The 10,699-nt window shown below is 41.2% G+C and overlaps 1 pseudogene; it reads right to left on the minus strand.

The window, feature by feature from the left end:
* LOC110337801 overlaps nucleotides 1–10,289 on the minus strand; it is a 19,666-nt pseudogene extending 9,377 nt beyond the window's left edge.
* Nucleotides 10,290–10,699: the final 410 nt, after the last annotated feature.

Below are 10,699 nucleotides of genomic sequence, written 5' to 3' on the forward strand. Positions count from 1 at the left end.
CACTCCTCAGTCCCTGGTATGATATCGAAGCCCTGCAGTGCAAAGTCTTCCCTTCGATCCCCTTGCACATTCCCAGACCCCTGTTTGTACAGTGCATTTCTACATCGCACTTAGTGTTAAGGTTCATACCTGCAATATAGCCATTTGGGAGGCTGAGGTAGGCAGATCACAAATTTCTAGACTAGAGAGTAGGACCCTATATCAAAATAGCAAATAAACTCATTAACAAATAAGACATTAAAAAGAAAAAAGACCAGAGTTCAGAGCTCACTGATCTTGTCTCATGTTGATTCATAGTCCAACCTTCTTAGCTGAAGCAGCCCCTCCCACCTTGGAGACTTTCTTAAGCCTGCTCCTTCCTCAATGCCTTTGAATTGGAAGGGAGGAAAGCAAAGGGAGAAATGTCATTATAATATCAAAAATAAAAATATTGTACAATTGGTGATTTGTATGTATATGCTGATAAACAGACAAAACCTTTTTTTCATAGTTAAGTGAATAATTGTCCATTGTTTGGATGGTTGAAGGAATGAAAGATATGTGTTTATTGGATCATTCATGAATGAGGGACATACTGAAAATGTAAGAAAAATTATGGATATATTTATAGCAAATTAATGAAAAGATATGAATGATTGGGATGGTTTTAGCATGAATGAATGATTCAGCATATGATAGATGAAAAGATAGGGAAATAGATGGCTATCCTAGGAACATAAGTGAGGAAATAGCTCATAAATCCTAGAGAAGTTGTCTACTACTGTGTTATAATGTAATTTTTATATCAACCAATAGAAACTGTGACACTTTCCTGAAAAATTCCTAATTAAATATCCCTGAAATTCAGGATAGTAGTTTTTGGTTTTAGGACTATGGAATGTCTTATTCACTAAAATGTTACAAGAATTCCAAATGCAAGCTTTCATAGATTTGAAAGACTTCCATGCAATTCTTCATCGTGAAATATATAATTGGACTAATTTTTGACATCTAAGGTATTTCATAATAGGAAATGAAATTCCCAGTTGTTGTCAGGAAGTTGACACTCCTCTTAAGATCTGAGAAACTGTCCCCTTAGAGTCTATCCAGGACAAGAACAGCAAAAGAAATATAATTGGGGGCCAAGGACACAGAATAGTGGCATCTAGAAGGGATACACACATTTATCATTCTCACTGTGATCTCCAAGAGCTCACTCTCTGTCTTCTGGCACAAGCACTGAACCATGGCAGCTGATGAGATGTCATTACACCCACAAAGAGTAGCAATTATCCAAGAAAGATCACAGGCAACATCAGAGGTCAAGAGTAATGACTATAATCTCTGTTGATGTTGACAGTAGATTCTAGCCCAGTCTTCTTCTTCTCCTCCTCCTCCTCCTCCTCCTCCTCTTCCTTCTGCTTTCCCTCTTCCAATCTCCCTACCTCTCCTCTCACCACCTCTTGCTTTTTTCTTTCATTCATTCTTATTTATGATGATGATAATGATTATGAAGTTTTTGTGATAGGATTTTACTAAGTAGGTCAGTATAGCTTCAATCTTTCATCATCTTTTCTTTCTGTCTGCTTCCTCAGGTATTTTGATTATAGTCATGCATCACCAGGTTTTGCTCTTACATCTTATTCTGTAAGGTGATAGTGGGTTTGTAAAGTGTATAAATTGAAAATTTTCAACTTTTTGATTTTGACCCCTTTGGGCCAATTTTTAAAAATGGAAATGCATCCTGCATATCAGATATTTACATTTCAATTCACAACATTAGCAAGATTACAGTTATCAAGTGGCAACAAAAGCAATTTTATGGTTAAGGGTCAATAGTACATGAGGAACTGTACTAAAGAGTCTCAGTATTAGAATGTTTGGGAATTACTGCGCTAAATTAGCAGAGGTAGATTCTACATCCCACAGAATATTGCCTCTGTTACTAATTGGAATAATAACGTGAGTGTGTCATTTCACATAAGCTTGTACACATGGTTATGTACACAAACAGACAGACAGACAGACAGACAGACAGACAGACACACACACACACACACATCACTGGACAAAATGTTCTCTAACTTGAATACCTCTAAAGAGGCCATTTGAAATAAAGGATGAGGTCTTTTTGGTTTCATATCCTGCTTCTCCCACTCACTAACAACTTTCCTTCAGGTTAGCTACAAAAAAAAAAATCTCATATTTCAGTTTCTGTCCAGAATCACAGGGTATCTGAGTAACATTACTCACATGAAGGTATTTCAGAACTTGCAGAATGTGCCTTCACTGCGAGCCAAAAGACAGTACTGCTGCTTAGCAATAGTACTTTTAGAATTGATTATCTCACCTGCAACCTGCAGCCAAAATAGCCAGGGAAGACCCAAGGAGAGCTCAGAAAGTGATGCAAGAATGCTCAGGTTGAGACCTACTTAATTCATAGCCTGGATATTCTTCTTGCCCAGGTTGGTATTAATGACCACACCACTACTCAGAAATGGCTCTGTGGAAGAGGTCCATGCCCAGGGGAGATAAGACCTGGCAGGGGAGAGAAGATTTTATACTCCTAAGGTGGGTCTTGTGGTTAACAACAAATTGAAAAAAAGAAAATCAGGAATCACCTAAAAGATAAGCTTGTTAGCACAGCTGTGGGGGAGTTTCTGTATCAAATTAATTGAGGTTGGAAGATATCTAATGGCAGTTGCATTCTTGTAACCCACAACTAGCAGCCTGTCCAGTGTCTGGGACTCCTTTACATGGGAATGCAGACTAACTGGGTAGTCAGCCCATGCTAAAGGCAACTAGGGAGAAAGTCAAGCTAGAGTTAAATTCCAGATGTTTGATCAAAGCTAAGGGGAATTGCCCCAATCTGGGGTTTCCTAGTCTGCATCTCATACACATTTGTCATGGTGCAAGTTTCTGGAGATGAATCCTGTTGTCACTTGGAAAGATACCACACTTGTTTGATTTATTGACCCATGTTAAAAGACATGATTTTGAAGACCCAAAGTCATCAGTGATCTGGGCAGCACCATTTGCTTCTGTCCTGAATCCTCTCCATGGGTCCATGTGACCAATCACCTCAGCTCTCATAATCATGACTCCCACTCTATGGTAAACTGCATCCTTACACTGTGAGTCAAAATAAACTCTTCCTTAAGTTGCTTTGAGGAATATTTCTCCACAGTAGAAAGAAAAGTCAAAGTTATGATGAATCATGACACATTTGCTATTTAGGGCTCCCCCTATCTCCTGGCCATGCATTTGGAGACCCTGGTGCTTTGTGGATAAGACTGATTTGTGAATAATACTGCTTCTCATCCATCCCAGCCCAAATCCCAGACAGCTTATTATTCTGATGTTTCCCAAGAGCATATCAGCAAAACGTGGCAGAAATTCAGAGTTTTCACAGAGTGAAAACACACTACTAGCACCTATCAGAGAAAATCCAAACTATTGGAAAGACAATAGCAATAAAAGGCTTTGTAACACCTACCTGTACAAATTGTCTGTCTCTACTGTTCAGAATTTACCCTAACACTAAAGATCACAGAGACCTGTGAACATTTTTAGAAAGCACATGCATTGTCCAAATAGTAAAAATTGGATTTAGTCCAAGATATTAATATACAATTAGGTAATTAGGATTTACTTTGACAATGCAACATTACACAGTTATAGAAAGGTAGCAATGCAGAAGAGGGCTTAGTAGTAAGGACAACATTTACATGTTACTATATGGCAAGAAGCTTGTTTTGGACAAAGGAACTAAAGAAACAACACTGCTGTATATGTAGAGAAAAAGGAAAGAGGATATGGATGGAGAATAAGTGATGCATGATATATATAGAAAAAGATATGATGTCTCATATAGTTATGTGTATATACATGAATGTATATGGAACATCAGAAAAGACGGAAAAAAAAATAAATGTAACAGCCAAATATCACTTTCTGGGTTTGTTGTTATTTAAGACTTGATTCTTCATAGGGGGTTTTAGAGATTTTTTTTCCTTAAGAAATTTCCTCTGGGTTGAAGAGATGGCTCAGTAGTTATGAGCACTGACTGTTCCTCCAATTGGAGTTCAATTCCCAGAAATCACAGGGTAGCTCACAACCATCTGAAATGGGATCCTCTTCTGGTATGTCTGAAGATGACTACAGTACACCTATATACATAAAATGAATCTTTTTAAAATAAGATTTTTTTCCTCTGTTTCCAGGTGGTTGTTATCTGTGGATGTGACTGCTGGAAACCTACATCAGGATTTCTGGAAGAACAGCAGGCAATTGGCCACTGAGCCATCTCTCCAGCCTTCCCTCACCTCTTCTTATGTTCTTCAAAATACTGACCATGTTCTCTACTTACTAAATCTTATGTCAATATTGCATGAAATAGTTAATCATTTATTTTAATGTTGTGTACAAAAGGTCACACTTTAAAAAAAATTGTGACTTAAATATAGTAACTGATTAAAATTCTAAATTTTTTCCTCTGAGAATTTAAGTAGGAAGCCAGTGTGTGTTGGTTCCATAACTGAATGTCTGCTCAACTTTCAGGAAGGCAAGGTTTCTTACAGCTCCTAGAACATCTGTAGCTTCCCTCACAGTTCCTATGGCTCAATTCCACACATCAGCAAGACACTTCATGTGCCCAGCCCATGTCTGTGACCCACATCTTCTGCCCTACCCTTCCCCACTGGATCTTCCATCTCTCCTACCCCTTTTCCTCTCATCCCTAAGACAACCCGATGCTGTCTTCTTAAACTCAGGGGAAGCCCCAGACTGATCTTGGGTCTTGAATTTCCTTAATGTAAACATGCAGGACAGAGACACTGATACCTCCTGATGACTCTCCAAAGATGGTCACGGAATCCGGGTTCCCTCCAAAGTTTGCAATGTTATCCTGGACCCAGCATAGTGCAGCCAACTGGTCCAAGTGAGCCCAGTTCCCTCGGCTGTGTTCATCACCTGTGCTGCAAGGTGACAGGGTGGAATGGGGACAGGGATGTCATGGCAGGGTTCTCAAGAGCCAGGAGGCCTGGGAAGGTTCAGTGAGCCTTTCAGAATCAGGTTGGACATCACATCACTGACAGGGGGCTGCCTATAATCCTGAATGTGTTGATTTATATGGGGCTCTACACTCATGTTCTAGCAACTATATACTGCACTGCGGATCCATAGTACATCCAACATTGCCCGAATAGATAGAGAATAAGAGAAACAAAATCTCTGACTATGCTTAGCTCACACTGGAGAGCAGAATCAAGTACTCGAGAAGAGAGTAAGTCAGCTAGCAGAAAAATACAAGTGGTCAATGTGGGGCTGTAGGTGACATTTACTGGGAAAATTCTATTTGAAGCAGCAACATCAGGAAAGAGAAATAAATGAGCCCATGTGTTTCATCAGTAACTGCAAAGGGGATTTCAATTAGAAGCATCAGGAACAGAGTCTCAGGGCCATGGGAATAGATATGTGAATGTAAGACAGAGGAGTTCAGATGGAACAAAGACTTTGCAGGGTCCTCTATATCATCTGAGGAGGGAACCATTGGGCATAGACATGATAGGACCCACTCGTTGTCTCACAGATCACTTCAGCCCACTGGCTGGAGCAGCTATGATATTCAAAGTGCAGACTTATAACAACAGGTGAGTGTAGGAACTATAAATGTCAGAGGTATAGGACTTTGATTGTGGTGATAGCAAAAGGTAATCATGGTTCCACAATTCATAGCTGTGGAAGTCAGTCATGAGCACTGGAAGGGCATGAGGAGATGAGGCTAGGTGCAAGGTTAATGTGCCATTGGGTGCATCACTCTCGAGAGAATCTCTGTAGTGTTCAAAGGACTTTGTTCAGTTTTTCAGAGTCTTCCCACTATGCTACTCCCAGCCAGCTCACATCCACTTCACTCAATATGGTCTTTCTTCATTTGGCTACCATCATCTCAGAATCTTGAGTGATCCAGGCTTTCTGATGAAACTTGAGTAGAGGAGGGGTAGAATATCTATAATCCATGTTCTTTAATTTAAATAACATAAAGAACAAGAAAGAGATGAAGGTGTGTAAAATAATATTGTGATAATACAATTAATTTGAGAATATTTTGGGGGTATAATGAACCAAGATTTGATCTATGTGTGCTATAAATAATAAACTCTCCATATGGGAAGGAATAATATTTTCCCGTGTAAGAGATAAGAAATGGAAGAGAAGCTTCCTGCTGAGAAACTACAGCCAGTAAGAGAATTATTCAGGGTTTGATCCTGATGCTAGTTCCTGTCAGCCTGATGCTGAGCTGACCAACAACTCCAGTCCATGACCAGAGTGCAGTGAGATGGCTCTTGAGCCATGAGGCAGACCCTAATGTGTCAGCATGGCTGTTGGCTCTCAGGCAGAACTGGGATCCTGCTTGATACTCACTGAGCTTTTATATGACAATTCTCATGTGAGGAAACAGGCTGAGAGGTTAAGAAAAGGCTCTGCTCTCATCTTTTTGATAGTAGATCCAGGTTTAATATTCAGAACCTGTGTCTCTAGTGCATGTGTCTGAAGCTAGAGGGTCTCCTGTGATCATGATCTCAAGATCCCCATTTTCACCCTCTGAATCTCTGTAGCTTGCAAGAGATCAATTGTGGATACCCAAGAGTGAAGGCTGAGTCTGAGGCTTGTGGGTTAATGATGTGTTGAAGAGATTGTGATTATCTTCATAGACCTGTTGGAACAATCCATGAAAGCATGGCTGTGTGAGAACAGATTAAATGTTTCTTTTTTTTTTGACCCCATATTTGACTCTTTAGGTACCTGAACCTCTGGTTCATGTATGGGGAGTAAAGCTTCCAAAGGTCTTGTTTGCTGGCCTGCTAAGGTTCTACCGTCTTCCTATTCCAACAATAGCTGTTGACTTCTTGATAAACAGTCTCAAGGGCTCCAATGTTGAGTGGAGCTGATAACAATTATGGAGAATCAGGGACAGATGCAAGTTCTACTTGTGGACAAATCCATCTCAGACACAGAACAGCTATTCACAGTTTACAAATGAGGGACTGGATGCACAGAGAGGATTGACAGCTGTCCCAAGGAGGCATAGCCAGGAAGATCCATGGTAGATAGTACTTATACTTCCAAGTCTATTATAAGCAGCATTCTGTGTCCCTTCCCAATGAGAAGGCCAGATAAGGATGCCCTCTGGGATGCTCACTCTTTATAGGACTTAAAGAATGGGTGTCACTAAGGTTTTTGTTGTTGTTTTGCTTGCTTATCTCCTTCTGAGTTTTGAACACCAACATATTAGCACACATTTCCACAACTTGTCCCCCATTCCTGAGTCTCACACAGGGGTCTTCTGGGAAGTTTGTTGGGTGCTGACCTGTTACAAACTCAAGATTGCCTTCCTTAGAAAACTCTCTCCCAATCTTGTCATCTTTACCTGGCAGCCTGCCCCTTCTCCTGCACTGTGTTTCCGTGTGAAATGCTGAATCATTTGGTCATCAGACTGTGCCAAAGGCAGTCAGACATGGAAATGAGGCAGAGTGAAACGCTGGGGTGCTGCCTACAGGCAGGCAACATGCTTTTGAGATTGTTCCAGCATCCTCCCTCCCCTTCATGGGAGAGTGAAATTATATATCTTTCAATAATGCTGTCACTGGTGACCTGAGAATGAAATCATCTCCCTGTTCCACTGGTCCTGTGGATGAGGACCCACATGAAAACCAGGAGACCTGAATCTCCACTTCCTCATGCTCTTTATTCTTCCTCACCATAACTTCCATTTCTCTATCTGTATCATGTTGGGTTGTTCAGTTTCCCCCTAAGACTCCTCCCAGTTGTGACTTTATTGGAAATCATGACTTAACTGCCATCAGGATAGGATTCTCCTAAGTAGGATTAGCAGTTCTTGTCCTTCCATCCTGTGAAGACTTGGGAAATTACATGTGAGTTGTATAGTGCTCTCTACAAAAGTCTGGCATCACTGGAAGAAAAACTCAAGTGAAAACTGTAAGGAAGCTGTGGTCTCTGAATCAGTCCTGATCTATGTGTTCCTGGACCCTGCTACCTTTATCATCTTCTAAGGCCACGGAAGATCTAGATGCTCAAACTTAAAGTCTGGACCAATTTTTCCCACACTTCCAGGCAATTGGCTGCCTTTTGTCAATTTGGCAGGACTATAAATATTCAGGTAGAGACAGTCTTTGGAAACCTTGAGAGGCAGGATCACCCTTTTGGTACTGAATATATCCAAGATTAGCTTTGCCCAACCTGCATCTTGGGAGCACCTGGGAGGGGAGAGAACATCTGAGAGTCCACCAGAGTGAGCCCCTTACCTGGGCCTGATCCTGCACTAAGAGATTTGAGCCTATAAAAGTAGTTCCTATTACTTCATTGAAGTCATTTCCATGGGTGACATGTGGAAATCATGGAAATCTCTGGGTTCTCTAAGTCCTATGGATGGAGAAGATCTTAGTATCTCTTTTCTTCCTGGAGATTTTTGGGATGTTCTGAACCAAGGAGAAAGATGACTGTACAGTGACCTACTCTATGAGATGTCACTTCCTGCAGTTCCTGGACAGGGCTCTGTCCTCCTGGTCTTTGTATGGTGGTCTGTAGTTGACAGTGTTCCTACACCAGATAAATGTGCTGTATAGTTCTCAGAAGACATCCATTTACCAAGACAGCCAGCTACATTGATAGGCAACCTCTTGTAGGTTGATGTAGGGAAGGGCATCGTGGGAGAACCTCAGGAAAGCTAAATTCTAGCCTTGTATCAGACATAATGTGCTGGGTGGGCTAAGATGAATTTCTTTCCTGCCTGACCCCAAGCTTCCATATTCAGGTGGAGTGGGCAACACAAAGGTCTTGTTGCTTGGCCTGCTAAGGTCCAATATCTTCATCTTCCAACAGGATATTCTATGACATTATATAATTGATGTACTAATCTACAGATTCATCTTTTTCCCTTTCCATCCAAATACAATGAAGGATTCATGAAGTACATATTTGCTTCCCTTAATAGTTTCTGAAAACCCAGAACATTACAGATTCACCACAGGTGCTCCGTAAGTTTGTGCTAAACAAAGAGTTTGGAAAATTACGAAAGTACTCATTATCTAGATCATATTTAATCATGTTCTCAGGTGTGCCAGTAATAACTATTAATATAGCTAGTCAGAGGATGGCCTCATCTCCATCCTGCATCACTGTGAGATAGGTTTGGTCTGTTGCTATGTATTGCAATGCTAAGTACTGGCTCTGGCTGCCTCAGGGAAGAGGAAATCCTCAGTTACATCAAGTGATGCTATGTAACCATGTCTCCCAAGGTATCCTTGATTGGTCAATAGAGATGCTTATAGCCTGTAGCTGGGAAGAAGAGAGGTAAACAGAATTTCAGTTCCTGGGCTTGGGGCCTGAGGCAGGACCACAAGACAGGGGAGAGAAGGTGAAGAGAGGATAAGATGCCATTGGTTAGGTGAATCATGAAAACATGTCCATAAAGGCTGGCCAGTTGGTGTAAGAGCAGCCCAGGTGAAACATGGTAAATTTTATCTCAGGGTTATTGATAGAGAAATAGACCAAATAGCTTAGAGATGAAATATCTGCCCAACTCCAGTTCTTTAAAATATTACTATAAATATAAAGGCTGTATGTCTTTTCTTTGGGAACTAAGGTATGGCAGAAAGTCCAATTAACATTAAATTTTTACCTGAACACATACTCACTAAAAGTCACCACCCCAGTGGCTTACATAGGCGGGTAGGAGGTGGCGTTCTTCACGAAGCTCCAGGGCTCTAAAGGCTCTGGTGGAGCAAACCTCAGGGATCCAAGAGGAGGCTTGGCAAAGGGGACTCCCAGGAAGACGGCCACAGGCTGTTCAAATCATTCTAAACTAGTGTACTTCCCCAGGACTTTGTCATGTGTGGTGTCCATCACGGGTGGTGAGGGTGAGTGTCCTGACAGTTGAGAAAACATGAGGACACATCAGAGGGGGTAGGTAGATCAAACCTGGATTCATGGTTAGTTTAATCACTTTTAAGCTTGTGTCATTGATAGTCACTTGAATCCCCTGAGGTCTCTTTTCCTTCTGACATTAAATAGAGGGCCAACTAAAAAGTAATCTGTTTGGAAGTATAAAAGGAGCCAGCCTAAGCCAGTACAAGGGTCATTGCTCGGCTTTGTGCTTGCCCTATATACATTCCACCTACTTCATTAAAGAAAGATTTCCATATGTGTAACCCAATGTTTGTAATCCAGAAGAACTTACCCAAAATTGGGCAAACAGCAAGAGAAGCCCAGACCAGAGCACGGAGCCACATGGTGGAAGGAAGGACAGGAACTCTTGGAGACAGGGAAGTGTCTGCTGCTTAAATAGTAAGTCTTGTTCAGGAGTCTTTGCTGTGGACCCACCTCTAGACCAATTACCATAATTACATAAAGCTCCCCCTCCTCCAAAGAGCTCTCAAGGTATTTGTTAGGACCTCCAAGCCACACCCACTAAGAGTTTACTCTTCTTTATCTTTAAAGACACTACACACTCTCTGATACCAAATGGCTACAAACTCAACTAACCTCTTAAGCAAACACGTGTAAGTTGAAATGCTCAGTGTGTCTTGAACTTCCCAAGGTAGGCACCAGCAAGCAAATGCATGGAGGCAACCAAGCTATTTACTTTGAGAGAACAGATTTGAGAGGATGTTTTTCAGATGGCATACCATCTAAAGCCAGG

Source organism: Mus pahari, chromosome 20, assembly GCF_900095145.1.
Source record: "Mus pahari chromosome 20, PAHARI_EIJ_v1.1, whole genome shotgun sequence".
NCBI classification, from domain to species: domain Eukaryota; kingdom Metazoa; phylum Chordata; class Mammalia; order Rodentia; family Muridae; genus Mus; species Mus pahari.